Source organism: Nicotiana tabacum, chromosome 1, assembly GCF_000715075.1.
Source record: "Nicotiana tabacum cultivar K326 chromosome 1, ASM71507v2, whole genome shotgun sequence".
Lineage (NCBI taxonomy): Eukaryota > Viridiplantae > Streptophyta > Magnoliopsida > Solanales > Solanaceae > Nicotiana > Nicotiana tabacum.
In genome coordinates, this window is record NC_134080.1 from 171,121,421 (window position 1) to 171,140,610 (window position 19,190).

The window sequence follows — 19,190 nt, forward strand, 5'->3', positions numbered from 1 at the left end:
AACTAACAAGTTTGTTCATTTCCAGAATTCAAGCAGTTAGTTTCTCTAAAGAGTATACTGGCATATTATCATTATCACACGAGATCAAAAGGACCAATACCCGAAAGTATGTCTATCCCAGATGTTGACACAGGTATTGAGCTGGAGGAGATGAATGTCAGGAAAATGAAAGAAGAGATGTTTAAACTCAAGCAGCAAATGGCTGAGATGTACCAAGCCTGGTCTACATGACAGTTACCCCCATCTTACCCAACTAACCCTGCTCCATCAATGACCCAAGCTCAGGATAATATTACCACTGAATTATCCCCAAATTTCCCCATTTACCAGCACTACCGAGGCACCACCTCTCAGACACCGCAGTCTCCACCTCCGAAACCAGTTCCATACTTTCCTCCACCTGTGACTCCTGTTTTCGTAGCACCTTCCCCGGTTACATTCCACAAATCTCCTAGTGAGCCTACATTCCAAGCCCAGGACAACCAATATTACCCCCGGAGCCCACCTTCAAAGCCTCCGAAATCCATTCAACTTCTCCTTGTTTTGATCTCCCAACCGAAATTGACAAGGCAGCCAAAAATGCTGAACAAGAAGAGATGTTCAGGAAGGTCAAAAGTCTAGAACAATCGTTCAGAGACATGCGAGGATTAGGTGGGCAAGTCAGTGTAGTATACAAGGATTTGTGCTTATTCCCAAATGTACAATTACCAGTTGGTTTCAAGATGCCTAAATTTGACCTATACAATGGGCACGGCGACCCAGTAGCCCACTTAAGGGGTTTCTGCAGCAAGATGCGAGGAGCTGGGGGAAAGGACGAATTATTGATGGCTTACTTCAGTCAAAGTTTAAGCGGATCAGCTTTGGAGTGGTATACACGCCAGGACCATGGGAGATGGTACACCTGGGATGACCTGGCACAGGCATTCGCATACCATTTCCAATACAATCTGGAAATCATCCCAGATCGACTATCTTTAACAAAATTTGAGAAGAAACACAATGAAAGTTTCAGAGAGTATGGCTTCCGGTGGAGAGAACAGGCAGCAAGAGTGGATCCTCCTATGAAGGAGAGTGAAATGGTAGACTACTTCCTCCAAGCTTTGAAACCAACTTACTATGCCCATTTGGTTTCAGCGGTAGGGAAATCATTCAACGAAGTAGTGAAGATGGGAGGTATGGTGGAAGAAGGCCTCAAGACAAATAAAATTATGAGCTATTCAGCAATTAAGGCAACTACTCAAGCTATTCAAGGCGGAGTAGGAGGAATCGGAAGAAAGAAGAGGGAGGAAGCAGCGGTAGTTGATTCAGGAATTTGGTCGGGACCCAGAAGTTCACCGCCTTACTATAATCAACATCGACCTCACCAATCAACTCACCACCATAATTCATCTCAACACTACTATCACCCTTCGGAACCTCATTTTTTCATCAACCATACACAAGCATACAATCATCCACCGGCACACGATAACTGGCGTGCTCATGCCATACCAGGTACTTACCCACGAGCCTATCCCGGACCAGGTTTCAGGCCGAGGCCAGCATTCAGGGGAGAAAGGGAACAGAAAAAGAAAACCTACACTCCATTGGGAGAGTCATACACCAGTCTGTTCCACAGGCTGAGACAGCTGGACATGCTAAGACCAATACAATCCAAGTTACCCAATCCTCCTCCAAAGAATTTGGACTATACCATTAGCTGTGAGTATTGTTCCGGTACACCAGGCCATGATACGGAAAAATGCTGGCATTTAAAAAGTGCAATACAAGAGCTGATTGATACTAATAAAATCGAGGTTCAAACCCCCGAAGCTCCCAATATCAACAGAAATCCAATGCCAGCCCATCAGGAGGCCAATATGATAGAAATCATACAAACTGATGAGGAGACAAAGAAGCCGTCACAAACTGTCATAATGATCAGGTCTCATGAAGCCAAGTCAGATAAGCAGTTAACAGAGGAGAAGCCGGCACATAAGCAGAACAGAAATGGTGATGAACCATCCGTGGTAGTCGAGAAGGGGTCTCCGAGCAAAGTTGACACAAAGCAAAAAAGGCCGAAAGTGATAGTACCAGGGGTTGCCAACAAACCCATTGTAGTCGTGGAAGGAGTTCGTATAGATCGGGTTATTATCAAACCATGTAACCCAGCTACCAGTGATCAACAACAAGGCCATTCCATGGAACTATGAATGGGTGATGGTAATGTACAAGGGAAAAGAAGTCAAGGAAGAAGTCTGTGAGGTGCAAGGCTTAACTCGTTCGGGAAGATGTTTTACTCCCGAAGAGTTAAAAAAAACTAAAAATAATCCAACACCAATAAAGAAAGCTGTGACGGAAGAAGAAGCGGAAGAGTTTTTAAGAAAAATGAAGCTCCATGATTATTCTGTTATAGATCAACTAAAGAAGACGCCCGCTCAAATTTTATTATTGTCATTACTGATCCATTCATAAGAGCACCGTCTGGCTTTGATGAAAATCCTGAATGAGGCTCATGTTCCTGAAAAAATCTCTGTAAATCATTTGGGAAGAATAGCCAACAGAATCTTTGAGGCAAACAGAATTACATTTTTTGATGATGAATTGCCTGTGGAAGGTACCGAGCACAACAAAGCTCTTTACCTCACCATGAAATGTGAAAACTCCGTAGTAACCCGGGTATTGATTGGTTGACAATAGGTCAAGTCCAAACATCTGTCCTCTCTCCACTTTAAGCAAATTAAAAATCAAAGAAGAGAGGATCCAGAAGAATAGCATTTGCGTACGGGGGTTTGACGGTGGAAGCAGAGATTCACTTGGCGATATAGTGTTGGAACTGACAATAGGACCAGTTGAATTCACAATGGAGTTTCAAGTACTGGACATAACTGTTTCTTATAACTTGTTGTTGGGTCGACCATGGATCCATGCTGCTAAAGCAGTCCCGTCAACACTACACCAGGCGGTCAAGTTTGAATAGGATCATCAAGAAATAGTTGTGCATGGGGAAGAAAGTTTAAATGCTCACAACAGTACCATTGTACCGGTCGAGGGAATAGAAAATGACCAGGGACCATGGGTATACCAAGTGTCCGATACAGTGTCAGTAGAGAAAATTCCAGAGGGGAAGTACCTTCCGAATCCAAAGATAACCTATGCATCAGTCATGGTAGCTTATGAAATGTTAAAAAATGGTTTTATACCCGGCAAAGGTCTGGGCTCATCTTTGCAAGGAATTATACAACCAGTATCTCTCTCCGAGAACTGGGGAACATTCGGTTTGGGGTTCATACCCACTGTCAACGACGTGAAAAAGGCCAGAAAGTTGAAACAAAAGGCATGGGTTCTTCCAAAACCAGTCCCACATCTATCAAAGTCTTTTATCAAGATCAGTGCTAAAAATCGCTCGATAACAACAATTCCTAAATCTCGGGTCAATCCTGAGGAGGAATTAATTGAAAGATTCGAGAAATTGTTTAATGACGTGAATATGTTGGAAAGCGGGGAAGGGTGTAGCAACGCAGAAGTTCAATTCGTCAGGCCAGAGACAAGGCTCAATAATTGGGAAACCATTCCTCTCCCCGTTCGAAAGGGGTCTTGGTAGTTTATTTTGATTTTCCTTCAGTTTGTTTGGGTTACTTCAGGGTTATAACCCCAATGTCTATCTTACAGTTTGTTTGAAGTGTGCAAACCTTGTTATCTTTCATCATCCAATAAAAAGCAGTTTCCCTTTTATTATCATTCCTGATAGTCTTCTTTTCTTTTTCTTCTTTCCTGTACAGTTCTTTTTACGCTGGCTCTAGTGATATGCCATGCATGAGGAATCCTCAGCCCAGTCTTAAAAATCAATCTGGTTCCGAAATAAAAATTCAAGAAATATATTGTGATTATGAATCAGAATATGATGAAGATGAGGTTTTTGAAGAGATTAGTAAAGAGTTAATTCACTTTGAGGAAAAAATCAAACCTAACCTGAGTGATACCGAGGACATCAATATAGGGGACACGAGTAATATCCGGGAAACTAAAATAAGTGTCCATCTCGAACAAAAGATCCGAGAAGAGTTAATTAAAGCACTCATATAATTCAAAGATGTTTTTGCATGGTCATATGACGACATGCCGGGCCTGAGCACTGATTTAGTGGTTCACAAATTTCCCACCGACCCAACGGTGCCTCCTGTCAAGCAGAGGCTGAGAAAATTCAAGCCTGATATGAGTGTGAGAATTAAGGAAGAAATCACCAAATAGTTGGAAGCAAAGGTCATTCGAGTCACTCGATATCCTGTTTGGTTAGCTAATATCGTTCCTGTGCCAAAGAAAGACGGCAAAATTAGAGTATGCGTCGACTACCGCAATCTCAACAAAGCTAGTCCGAAGGATAATTTCCCATTACCCAATATCCATATTTTGATCGATAATTGTGCCAAGCATGATATAGGATCTTTCGTGGATTGTTATGCTGGGTATCATCAAATTCTAATGGATGAAGAAGACGCAGAAAAGACGGCATTCATCACACCACGGGGAACTTATTGCTACCGGGTAATGCCATTCGGTTTGAAGAACGCCGGAGCAACCTACATGAGAGCGATGACCACAGTGTTTTATGATATGATACACAAGGAGATTGAGGTATACGTGGACGATGTGATCATAAAATCAAAGCATCAGGCCGACCACGTTGGGGATTTGAGAAAGTTCTTCTTAAGACTTCGCAGGTACAACCTCAAGCTTAACCCTGCCAAATGCGCATTTGGAGTTCCATCTGGAAAGTTGCTGGGATTAATAGTCAGTTGACGAGGCATCGAGCTAGACCCGTCAAAAATCAAAGCCATCCAAGAAATGCCACCTCCAAGGAACAAAACTGAAGTAATGAGTTTGTTGGGAAGGTTAAATTACATCAGCAGGTTTATTGCTCAGCTCACAACAACCTGTGAGCCAATTTTCAAATTGTTGAAAAAGGATGCTGCGGCCAAATGGACCGATGAGTTTCAAGAAGCGTTCGATAAGATAAAAGGGTACTTGTCAAACCCACCCGTGTTGGTCCCGCCAGAGCCAGGAAGACCTCTGATTCTTTACTTGACGGTCTTGGAAAATTCATTTGGTTGTGTATTGGGGCAACATGACCTCACCGGCAGAAAAGAACAGGCCATCTACTACCTTAGCAAGAAGTTCACAGCTTATGAGGTTAAGTATACTCATCTGGAAAAGACATGTTGCGCCCTAACATGGGTAGCTCAGAAGTTGAAACACTATTTGTCGTCCTACACTACTTACCTCATTTCGCGTTTGGATCCATTGAAATATATTTTTCAAAAGCCTATGCCAACGGGAAGACTTGCAAAGTGGCAGATATTGCTCACAGAATTTGACATCGTCTATGTGACTCGGACTGCAATGAAAGCCCAAGCACTGGCCGATCATTTAGCCGAAAACCCGGTCGATGAGGAATACGAGCCATTACAAACCTATTTCCCCGATGAAGAAATAATGCATATCGATGAGATGGAGCAAATTGAAAAACCTGGCTGGAAACTTTTCTTCGATGGGGCTGCTAACATGAAAGGAGTCGGAATAGGAGTTGTAATCATTTCTGAAACAGGGCATCACTATCCTGTTACGGCTCAACTGCGATTTTATTGCACCAATAATATGGCTGAATATGAAGCTTGTATTATGGGGTTAAGGCTAGCCGCAAACATGGGTATCCAAGAAATCTTAGTCATGGGAGATTCAGATCTTCTAGTACATCAAATTCAAGGAGAATGGGAAACCCGAGATTTAAAGCTCATACCATACCGACAATGTCTACATGATCTTTGTCAGCGGTTTCAATCAGTGGAGTTTCGGCATATTCCAAGGATCAATAATGAGGTTACCGATGCATTGGCTACTTTGGCATCAATGTTGCACCATCCAGACAAAGCTTATGTGGATCCACTACATATTCGAGTCCACGATCAGCATGCTTATTGCAATATGGTTGAAGAAGAATTTGATGGTGAACCATGGTTCCACGACATCAAGGAGTATATCAAGATGGGGATATATCCCGCACAAGCCACAGGAGATCAAAAAAGGACCATTAGGCGATTGGCAAATGGATTCTTCTTAAGCGGAGGAGTTTTGTATAAAAGAACACCAGATCTTGGATTATTAAGATGCATAGATGCCAGACAAGCTACGACTATCATGTCTGAAGTACATTCGGGAGTTTGTGGACCCCACATGAGCGGATATGTATTAGCAAAGAAAATCCTCCGAGCTGGTTACTATTGGCTTACCATGGAGCGAGATTGTATCAGTTTTGTGCGCAAGTGTCATCAATGCCAGATACACGGAGATTTGATTCATTCTCCACCATCCGAGTTGCACACAATGTCGGCACCATGGCCCTTCGTTGCCTGGGGCATGGATATGATTGGACCAATTGAGCCGGCAGCATCCAATGGGCACAGGTTCATTCTGGTAGCCATTGATTATTTTACCAAATGGGTTGAGGCCAAGACATTCAAATCAGTGACCAAGAAAGCTGTGGTCGATTTTGTCCACTCAAATATCATATGTCGATTCGGAATCCCAAAGGTGATCATCACAGATAACGGTGCTAATCTTAACAGCAACTTAATGAAGGAAGTATGTCAACAGTTTAAGATTACACATCGCAACTCTACCCCATATCGGCTCAAGGCGAATGGAGCAGTCGAGGCAGCCAACAAAAACATAAAGAAGATACTTCGGAAAATGGTAGAAGGTTCAAGACAATGGCATGAAAAATTACCATTTGCATTATTGGGATACCGCACTACTGTTCGCACTTCAGTAGGAGCAACTCCTTATTTGTTGGTATATGACACTGAAGCAGTAATTCCTGCAGAAGTTGAGATTCCTTCCCTTCGGATCATCGCCGAAGCAAAGATTGATGATGATGAATGGGTCAAAACCCGTCTGGAACAGTTAAACTTGATTGATGAAAAACGATTGGCCGCAGTATGTCATGGTCAATTATATCAAAGAAGAATAGCAAGAGCATACAACAAAAAGGTGCGTTCACGGAAGTTTGAAGTGGGTCAACATGTGCTGAAACGTATTCTTCCACATCAGGTTGAGGCAAAAGGCAAATTTGCCCCGAATTGGCAAGGACCATTCATTGTGACCAGAGTATTATCGAATGGTGCACTATGCTTAATAGATATTGGAGGCAAATGCATAGACATGGCGATCAATTCTGACGCGGTAAAGAGATATTATGCATAATTATTTGAATGTTTGTATTTAGCATTATTTCGAAGATTAGAATGACAAAGGCAATTTATTCTGCTATCCAAACACTATACCCTTTGCTTTCCCTTTTGAGCCATATTTGTTTCTTTCCTACCCTCTCTTGGAATCAATGAAAATCAAATATGAAATAAAATTAATAAAAAAAATCACTATTATTTAGTGAACTACATTTGACCTGATTCCTCAAAGAAGGATACGTAGGCGCCTCACGGCTCGGTCATAGGGTGCACAATATGCATAATGTGCCCAAAAAGAAACATCAAGAGACCCCAATCAAGAAACTGGGGCAAAGAATTGTATTGGAAATAAGAAAAGATTCCAAGAGTTATAATTTTAAACCCATACCAAAACTATTTAGCTTTTGATACCTTTCCATTCCAACCCCATACCAAAACGACCTTTCGATCAATCCTAGAAAAATGCTGAGTCAAGCAAATGAAGATGGTTCATAACACTCTGGTACAAACAAGAAAAGAAAGTAAAAATGAGAGAGTCTTATAGGTGAAAACCCACACGGGCACCATAAGATGACATAAGTTGAGAGAAAGTAAAATGAGAGAGTCTTATTGGTGAAAACCTTCGCAGTCACTATAAGGTGAAAAGGAAGTAAGAAATGAACAAATGAGGAAAGTTTGTCGGTGAAAACTCTTTGAGATATTGCAAGTCAAACAGGTCTGTAAAATGAAAAATGAAGTTGGGTTATGGAAATTTTGGGAAAACAAAAATGAGACAATTAAAAGGAGAGTGATTAAAAGACTGGGTTGATTAATCCGAAATGCATACCCTGATCATTGGCGCCAGTAACTCCAATCAGATAAGTTTTTATTCCTTCTCCAACAGTCATCCAAATTTGGATTTTTCTTTTCATTCTATAATTGTCGAAATCAGCATGTTTTGTCACTAATAATCTTACTTTTCTAAAGCTTTGAGATAAGTTTTATTCCAAACAAATAAGAAGGAATGTCAAGGTATACTACCAAGATTCAAGGTTGCATAGGACAAAAATACGGCCATGATGGGCAAGAGGTAATAAAAATAATAAGTTATGGGTGAAAGAAAAATGGAATCAAAAGCGGATCAGCAATGTCAGGAGAACATATGATTACGGTTAAAAGGGTTTGAAGGAAAACATACAGAGGGGAATCCTATAGATAAGGATCAATTACAAGGACAAACAATCTTTTCAACCATTTCAAGGCAACAAAACAAGACAGAGAAGCCCCACCGTCGGCAAGAATGCCCGGTTAACCATCCTGTTTTAAAACTAACAAAGTTTTCTTTGATTTTAAAACAGGGGCAAAAACAACATTTGTGTCAGGAAAAACCCGATGAAAAGAATTAAAAAGAAATCAGGCGTCCACCTGGAGAATGAGGATGAAGAGTTGAAGAAATCAGGTGTCCACCTGGAGAATGAGGATGAAAATTTAAGAAGAAATCAGGCATCCACCTAGAGAATGAGGATGAAGAATTGAAGAAATCAGGCGTCCACCTGGAGAATGAGGACAAAGAATTGAAGAAATCAGGCGTCCACCTGTAGAATGAGGATGAAGAATTAAAAAGAAGTCAGGCGTCCACCTGGAGAATGAGGATGAGAATTAAAGAAGTCAGGCGTCCACCTGGAGAATGAGGATGAAGAATTAAAGAAGAAATCCGGCATCCACCTGGAGAATGAGGATGAAGAATTAAAGAAGAAGTCAGGCGTCCACCTGGAGAATGAGGATGAAGAATTGAAGAAATCAGGCGTCCACCTGGAGAATGAGGATGAAGAATTGAAGAAATCAGGCGTCCACCTGGAGAATGAGGATGAAGAATTGAAGAAGAAGTCAGGCGTCCACCTGGAGAATGAGGATGAAGAATTAAAAAAGAAGTCAGGCGTCCACCTGGAGAATGAGGATGGAGAATTGAAGAAATCAGGCGTCCACCTGGAGAATGAGGATGAAGAATTGAAGAAATCAAGCGTCCACCTGGAGAATGAAGATGAAGAATTGAAGAAATCAGGCGTCCACCTGGAGAATAAGGATGAAGAATTAAAGAAGAAGTCAGGCGTCCACCTAGAAAATGAGGATGAAGAATTGAAGAAATCAGGCGTCCACCTGGAGAATGAAGATGAAGAATTGAAGAAATCAGGCGTCTACCTGGAGAATGAGGATGAAGAATTAGAGAAGAAGTCAGGCGTCCACCTGGAGAATGAGGATGAAGAATTAAAGAAGAAGTCAGGCGTCCACCTGGAGAATGAGGATGAAGAATTGAGGAAATCAGGCGTCCACCTGGAGAATGAGGATGAAGAATTGAAGAAATCAGGCGTCCACCTGGAGAATGAGGATGAGAATTGAAGAAATCAGGCGTCCACCTGGAGAATGAGGATGAAGAATTGAAGAAATCAGGCGTCCACCTGGAGAATGAGGATAAAGAATTTAAGAAGAAATCAGGCGTCTACCTGGAGAATGAGGATGAAGAATTGAAGAAGTCAGGCGTCCACCTGGAGAATAAGGACAAAGAAAAGAAGCAGTCAGGCGCCCACCTGGAGAATAAGGGAATATAATTGAAGCAGCAGAAATCAGGCGCCCACCTGGAGAACATGGGAATACAATTGAAGTAGCAGAAGTCAGGCACCCACCTGGAGAACAAGGGAATACAATTGAAGTATTGAAATCAAAAGCCCGCTCATATGAGAAAGGAGCACACTTAGAGTCAATAAAGCAGAGGAGTCCAACAAAGTCCCCAGCAGGAAACGACAAGAGTCCCGAAAAGATAAAGAAAATATGGGACACAATGAAAAGGAATACGGAATAAGCCAAATGCCCAAGAGTCACCAAGATATCAAGACAACAAGGAACGTAGGGCATGATCTAGATAAGATTTTATAATTCATGTACCATAGTCTAGTTTAGTTTTCTTTGTATTATCTTTGAAGCAAGGTGTAATAAGGAGGTCAGCAAGCAGTAAAAACAACACGAAACAGCAGCAGCATCACAGTCCCATGGTAGTCCCAGCTACCCAAAACTTCCCGAACTACATTGACCTGATTCCTTTATAACCAAGGATATGTAGGAAACTTTTGAAGCAGAGGTTCGGTCAAATCTTTCAAAAATGCTTCCCACGGAGTATTTGAACGGGCAAAAATCGCTCGTATCCGCTCACTTTATCTTTGCACGAAAACTTTTCGAGTTTCCGCGCAAAGAGGGGCAGCTGTGAGCACGTGATTTTTGCCTCACGAAAACTACTCCAAAATAAATCAAAAATAAAATTAATTTCTTTTAGTGTGCAATTTTAGAAATTGTTTTGCGTTTATTAATTGTTTGTGTTTTATCCGTAAATGTTTGCTTTGTTATAATTAAACAAAATTAAAATAAAAATACATGTTTCATGCGTATCTAAGATTTAATTATGCATTTAATAATTGAGTTAAAATAAAATCACAAAAATATGCATTTGTTTTATTTTAAATATTCCACTATGTGATTAATGTTTTGCCTATGAGTTAAATAATTGTTAAAAGGTAATTAATATCTTTGGAAGGGTAATTTTTGTTTTTATAATTTTAATTAAGATTTTAATGATTAAGAATAAAATTAGAAAATAAAAAATAAGTTGTAAAAAAGAAAAATCGGACCTGGACCTAAATCCAGGCCCAAACAAAGTGAATCCCACAGCCCAATCCAACATCCCCATGTCCGGTCCAATTCGAACAAACCTAAACGACGCCGTATGGGTACTTCAAATCTGGGCCATTGATTCGTTTCAATCAAACGGTCCAGTTCAGCCATTGCTTAAATGAAACGATGGCGTTTTAAGTTATCAAATCTGAACCGTTCTTCTATCTTGATCCAACGGCCTCAGGAATTCGCCCAAACCCGATCCATATCACCCCCGAGCTGACCCCTTTCCCCCAACTTAAACCAAACGATGTCGTTTGGTTAAGTGAATTGATTTCAACCGTGCATCTTAATTGATCTAACGGATGAGATCAATCCACCCCACTCGTATATAACTCCAATCCACACCCCAGCCCCCCAAACCAAATACCCCACCCCCGGTCCTGTTCATCATCTCTTTCAAAGAGATCTGATGAACTCCGCCCTTCACCACCGTACACCGCCTACCGGAAATCGCCTCACGGCGGTTCCGGTAGTCCAAACCACCCCACCTTAACACCCTCGACTCCTCTCAACCTCCCCGTTCCAATTCCATAACCCATATACCTCGAATCAGGCCCCAATGTCTCGAATCTTCGATTGAAGGTTGGCCTGAAAAACCAACTTTCTCCGATGACCTCCAAAATAACACCACAGCTTCCCCTAAATACCCTCACCACGGATCTGTTAGTTGCATGGCTCGAATCCTACTGGAACTACTCGAATCTTCATTTGAAGATTCGAGTAAAACCTGACCCTATCCCAACCTACCTCAAACTCACACTAGTTACCCCCTGACCTCCCTCATGCCTAGAATACCGTTGGTTTGATTCGAATCTGCCCAGAAGTGTTCGGATTTAAGATCCAAATTATGAAACCCTAAAAATTTTCCAATCTTGGAATTTTTCAATTCAAACGAAGGATTGAGGTTTAATCGACCTTAGTCGAAGTATTTTCAGTTGAAAATACTTCGACTAAGGTCTGTTTGATTTCAAAAAGTCCGAATCCAAGTTGAGTTTGAGTCCGGTTAAATTTAAAGATTCAGAGGTATGTTTTTCTATTTACTTTTTGTATTCTATATGTTTGTTTCAGTAACCTGTGTAATGTTGCATATTTTTGTTTAATTTTGTGATTCTGCCTCCTACCCGTCTACTTGATCCGAATGTGAATTGTTTCTGTAGGTTGTGATTAATTATAATGTATGTAATCGACTCGATTAAGTTCGTCGATTAGTTGTATTATAAATCTTGTTTCTGAAAATGTTGACTGAAACAACCTGTTTTGAATGGATTATTTTGTTGTAATCAGTTGTTTCTTATTTGATAATCAGTTTAATTAATACTCGACAATTAAATCATCTTTGTTTATAGTTCAATAAAATCCATCAAATGGATGCTGTATGAGTGTTGATTTCTGAGCATTGAGTTTCAGGGCATTGTCAGTATATTGACAATGCTCCTGTGTTTGCCCGATTCTAGTTCAATGTTGAAGTTCAGTTTGAATTGTTATAATAAATTCAGTGTAATGTTGTTGTGATGTTAGTTCTGAATTCAAGTTTACAAAGGTTGGGTAAATACAATTGTATTAGGAGGTTAATCATAGGATTGGTTATAGTTGCTTAAACAGACTTTAAAATCTGTTTTGTATCAGATTTTGATTTTTAGTTTAAGGGCAGTAATAACAGTAATTACAATAGGATTTCTGGGACATTTCTGGGATAGAACAGTAAGGGTAATATGATAGTATAGTGGGCTGAAAGTGGAAAGTTAATGGCTATTATTTAATGTGATAATGGGAAACAAAGGGTAATGGGGCTGCTGAAAATCAGGAAAAGGGTCACTTAATGGGATTTAAAGTTTTTAAAAGCAGATTTTGATATGATTTTCTGTTTTTAAAAGATAAAAGGGGTCCAAGCAGCACTTAAAAAGAAAGGAACAGACCTGTATAAAACAGGAAGCAAACAGATTTTGAGGGTCAGATTTTAGGATCAGATTTTGAGAGAGATTTTAAGGGAGATATACAGAGGGAAAAGATAAATTTGAGAGAGGAAAATCACAAGCAGAAACAGAAATCTGAAAAGGAAGATAGAAAGAAAGAAAACAGAAACAGTAAAACATAATTCTACATCGGAAACTAGTATTGAAGCTGATTCTGTGTTTTGAAATTGAAAGCTTTTTCAGTCTGCCTTGTTCTAAGTCTCAAATCAGAAATATTATTCTTTCACTGAATCTGTCCGGATTTATTTGATCCCATTGTTCAGTTAAAATCTGAAGTTTCTTAAAAAATACTGTTACTGTGCATCTGGGTTCCTCGGGTCTTATTGTTGCTCAAATCTGTGGAATTACTGCTATTCTGCTGATTTTGTTACTGCTACAACTGCTGAAATTTACTCCTTCTACTTTCATTTCCAGGTACATATCTTTTAAATTCTATGTTGAGAAGAGATTCAGCATGACAAATCAATGATGTTTGAATTGCAATTCTATTTTTATTTGTCTAAGTTCATTATTTTAAATTTCAATCTTATTTCATGTTGGTTAATATAGTAGTATGCTTGACATGATAATTAGCAGTTGATCATTCTCTTCTGAAACTCATATATGTGTTGTAATAGTATTATCTATTCCAGAATTTCATTAAAAGTATAGTTATGATTGAATTGTCAAAATAGGGAACATGGCAGAAAGTTAGCCATTATTTAAACTTTATGGTATTGTTAGTTAGGTATAGCATAATATGGAAATATCAAGGAAAAATACGTTATCAGTTTATTTTATTAGTTAAGTTAGTTGTTGTTTAAAGATAGATGATATTGGTTGCAATTTACTCTATATTTTGGCATAACAATGGTTATGTTTATAATCAATAGTTGAAAGATGCATTAGTAAAATCCGCTATGTTCATAATGTCAAAGATATGGCGAATAATGTTGTATGCAATATCATTTTATTAAATCAACAGGTAGACTTGTTCTCTTTCTTAATAACAAATGGCTTAGGAATTTATACAATGCGAAAGTTGGTGTTTAGCATTAATTCACATAGATTGAGAACAAAAAATTGGTTTGATTAAGTATATCTTGAATCCAATCAATAGCAATCAATCAAAATAATTAGGCCTATTAGATTAGGAACAAGCAATGTGGAAAGAGATTAGATTTATAATGTGTAGCAAGTTTAAGATTGTAAAAAATAACATTTGTTGCAAATAAAATAATGAGAATTCTTCAAAATATCATTTCCTTTCAAGAATTGAATTTTTTAAGATTCATGAGCTATTCACCTTTTGAGTATACATATGTTGTATTCAAAAAAAATAAATAGTGTTAATCATATGTTTATTCCTTTCATTGGATTTGAATAGTTTGGAGGAATATAATTCATACGCGAAAAAATATAATTCGCATTAAACATTTAATAAATTGTGAATTCTTTTCAAGAATTTAAGGGTACCTTAAATGGAGATTTATCATGATTTTTACATAAAATGTATAGATATAATAAATAATTTGGGAAAAATCTATACTATCATTAAAAATATTTGGCGTAATTAGGGATGCGTTCGCGTAACCTGATTATATTTCTAAAAGCAATTCGAATTATGCGTTCGCGCAACTTCGAGTGAACATTTTAATAAAAAAGATTTCTCCGAGGATGTCAAAATAATTTCATATAACCCGAGATGTGCGGTTCGTTGTCTAAATACAAGGGTGTTGATGTTCTTAATTTTATTTTAAATTTTGAATATATGATTTTTAATAAAAACTATAATATGGTCAATTTTATTGTGTACACGTATGCGTGACACGATCCTCTGTAATTATAAAAGGTATATAATACGAATATACGTACGCGTAATTCGTTTATATAATTGGAAACAATAAACAGAAGCGGTGACAAAATCCTGCAATAAAAAATGTAAAATCAAGATAAGCCAAGAATAAAAACAGTTAAGCGACCGTGCTAGAACCACAGAATTCGGAAATGCCTAACACCTTCTTCCGGATTAACAGAATTCCTTATTCAGGATTTCTGGTTCGTAGAATAAAAAACAGAGTCATATTTTCCTCGATTCAGGGATTAAAACTGGTGACTTGGGACGCCTTAAAATTCCCAGGTGGCGACTCTGAAACAAATAAACAAATCCCGTTTCGACTGTCCTTTAATTGGAGAAAACTCCCTAAGCGCCTCGCGGGTGCGGAAAAAGGAGGTGTGACAGGTAACCAGAAAGGGGATAACAGTTAGGATATAATTAAAGAAGGCTCTTTATGGCCAATATCAAGCAATAAATGAAGAACAAGTATGAAAGCAATCAATGGAAAGAGTAGCCTCGGGCAAATAAATTAGAGTGAAAGACAGAGAGAGATGTTATTGATCTTTTGTAGAATGGTTGGAGCAACAGCAACCCCTTACAAAGTGGTGTGGATTCCCTTTATATAGGAGAGGAATACTATTATAGTACAACGTTCATTAATTATAAAAGCATGGAGATGGGACAGCTAGACGCGTCACCTCGACACAGGCTCTAGGTAGGCCGGCTCTATCAGACTCGTGCCTTAGGAATTCCCCTTTTTTCTCTCGCCTTGATCTTTGTCTTCTTTGAGTCGAGCCTCGACAAGCCCCGAGGGAGGGGACTCGGGCGCAACTCCATGTCCTTGGGGTCTCGAGATATTCTTCCAAAGTGTCTCGATATCAAGAAATTAGGCCCTCTAATTTCGCCGTATACAAATAATAATGAAGATAATAAATGAGAGCAATAATATCAAGAGAATATGTTAGAGCGCAAAGAGAGTGTTCTTGTGTATTTCTTGTGGAGCAACTGAAGAAACAAAGTCTCCAAAATGATAATGATCCCCTTTATATATAAGGGGAATCCTAATACAGTATAGAAGGCATTAATTACAAAGATAAAGTGATGGGACAACTACATGACACCCTGATTCAGGGCTAGGGTAGTCCACTAGGCTCTGTCAGTCCTAGCCATGTACCTTGGGAACTCCCCATTTCTACCATAGTTGTGGTCAACATTGTCCCAAGATCAAGTGTCGACAGACCTCGAGGGAGGAAACTCGAACATAGCCTTGCAGCATCGATCTTTCAAAGTGATCATCTGGGGTTCCTCGATGATGCGGAATTGGACCCTCTGATTTCATCGTATACAAAAGCTAACAAAGCAAATTGTGATGATGATAAATTAGAGGATAAAGAATAAATAAATATTATAATTTAATATAATTTGTTCAATTGACTAACATCAATCTACTAATATAAAGGACATAAAACTTATCAAGAGAATAAATCTTTTCCTAAACAACACTCTCTTAAGGACTGTATTATGGATGTTATATGGTTTTGTGTGAAGGAGAGATCCTCAATTTGTTGAGGTCCGCAATCTTTTCTCCAGGAAAGAAATTTGTTAAATATGGATGGATCTATATTCTTTTAGGAAAAGTAAAATCAATTATGGTAAATATTTTACCTTTCCTTCAAGTATCAAGTAAAATTCAAATATATAAAAAAAGGGCAAACCCTAACAATTCTCCCCTTTGGCCTAAGTTTCTTGACAAAAAATGATCCGCCTTATTTACATAAACTTAATAACTACTCCTTGACATGATTAAAGTATGTATTCGATCGTTAACAATTAGAGCCTTATGCGATCATAGTGAGAAAGAGTTCAAAGTATTAGACCCATGCGTTAAAAGCGAGCAGGATTAATGTAACGATCCAACCAGTCATTTCGAGCATTAGCATTCCACTTGATGGTTTTAGGACATGGGTAGCTCTGTATGGTGTATTATGACTTGTGTGTATCATCGATTTTCGATTTTTAGGTAATTTAGGATTGATTTGGAAGAAAGTTTCTCAGCTAGGAAGCTTTAACTTGGAAGAGTTGACCAAGTTTGACTTTTGTGTATTTGATTTAGGATCGGAATTTTGATAGTTCTTCTAGGTACAAATAGTGATTTTGGACTTGGACGTATGTTCGGATTTGTATTTTGATATTTCTTGAAGGATTCCCCACAATTTTGACAAAAAGGGAAATTTGAAGGTTTGGAATGGTCATAAGTTTGACCGTGTGTTGACTTTGATAATATAGGGCTTGGATTGTGGTTTCACAATTTGGAATAGGTTCGTCATATTATTTGGAATTTGTTCGCAAAATTTGAGGTCATTCCGAATTGATTTGACATGGTTCAACGCAGGTTTTGAAAGTTAAAAGTTGATTAAGCTTGAATTGAGATGTGATTCGTGATTTTGATGTTGTTATGTGTGATTTGATGCCTCGAGTAGGTCTATGCTATGTTATGGAACTTATTGTTATGTTCTAACAGGGTCGCGAAGGGCTCGGTAAGTTTTAGACGCGTTCCAGACCATTTTTCACGTCATGTGTGGTTCTTGGTAGCTGATGGTATTGGTGTTGCAAACCTGTGGTTGGATTTACATATGTGGGGCAGTTGTAGAAGCGAGGTTATTGACGTAGCAGCGAAGAAGGATGGAAATGGGCCGTGTCCACAGATGTGGTGTAGGGGAAGCGTCTTCTGGGGCGCAGATGCGGGCTTTTCGCGCTGAAGCAAAAAGGGTAGGCTAGGAAGAGCATCGCCGATACGGAGTGTGAAGCGCACCTACGGGAGCGCAGGAGCAGAAAGGTTGCTTGGTTGGGTTTTCTATAGAAGCGAGCAAGTCTCGCACCAGCGATGTCGCAGAAGCGGAACTTTGTCCGCAGGTGCGAGAGGTCGGGCATTAAGTCATTTTACGCACAAGCGGAGGTGAGGTATCAAAAGCGATGTCGTAGAAGCGGCTATTTTTTCGCAGATGCAAAAATGCTTGGACAGTTCCTATTTATTCTAGGGTTGAGTATTTCATTCATATTTTTGTGTTAGGGAGCTCGGTTTTGGGCGATTTTGGAGGGGATTTTCATCACATGGATTGGGGTAAGTATTTTCTACTCGGTTTTGATTATATTACATGATTCCATCGTTGATTTTGGTATTTAATTGGTGATTTTGAAAGATAAATTGGGTATTTTTTTATCTAAACCTTACTAAAGTGAATTATTGAGTTTTGAACATCTATTTGTAGTCGGATTTGAGTAAAATTAGCGTGGTTGGACTCGTAATTGAATGGGTTGTCGAAATTTTGTGAATTTTGTCAAGTTCTGAGATGCAGACCTGAGTTTTACTTTTTGTTGACCTTGAGTTTTTTTATTAGAGATCCGACCTTTATCGATTCGGTTTATTTTATTGGATACTATATGATATTTTTGAGTTATTTTTGGCTAGTTTTGAGCCGTTTGAAGGTCGATTTGTGCGGGATAGAGCTTGTAGAGTATTGTTTGGCTTGCTCAGTATTTGATTTTGCTCACTTGAGGTAAGTATCTTACTTAAACTTGGTTGAGGTAGTAGTTGCCTGAATTATTTTTGATAGTTACGTGCTATGAGTGCGCATATGTGTGGGGTTTGAGCCCATGTGTGAGTACCAGGGTTTTATCCATGCTCGGGGTAGTGCCTAGGCATGATATGCCTAGAATTGACTGTTAAGATTTAAGCTATAATGTTTCTCATATTTGTAACATTTATGCGATCTATTTAAGTCATGTTTGAGGTTACGAAGAGGCTAATTCATTAAATAAACTTGGCAATTGCTATCTCTATGATGAAATTACCGATTTGAGCTATGATAGCACAATTTGCACATGCCTACACATTAGCATGTTATTATACCAGTCCGTAGGCATGTAATCTATTATTTATTCATCATGTACATGTGTTTTTGTATATCTGCTTTTAAGTGATATAAATTGTATTGGATACTTGTGATCACATCGGGCAGATTGTGTTGTGATACATGTGACCATGCTGGACTGATTGTATTGTTATGCATATGACCAAGCCAGGCGGATTATGTTGTTATGCCTATGACCACACTGGGCGGAAAGTGTTGTTATGCCTATGACCATGCCAGGTGGAGTATGATATTGTGCATGTGACCATGTCGGACGAATTGTGATATTTGCACGTGAGTTGTATGTGCAACATATGAGTTGACCGTGCTGATAGATATTATTAGCATGTACGTTGTCTGTGCAGCATGTGAGTTGTTCGCGCGAATCCAAATATTGATATTATAGCACGTTAGTTGTCAGTGCTGTTGATATTATTAGCACGTGAGTTATCCGTGCAGCACATGTGTTGTCTGTGCAATGTGTGGATATGGATCCATCCCTTAGGGTCACCCGCTCATGTTTATTTCTTGATGGTGTACTAGTGGATTGTGAGAAATTGATTGT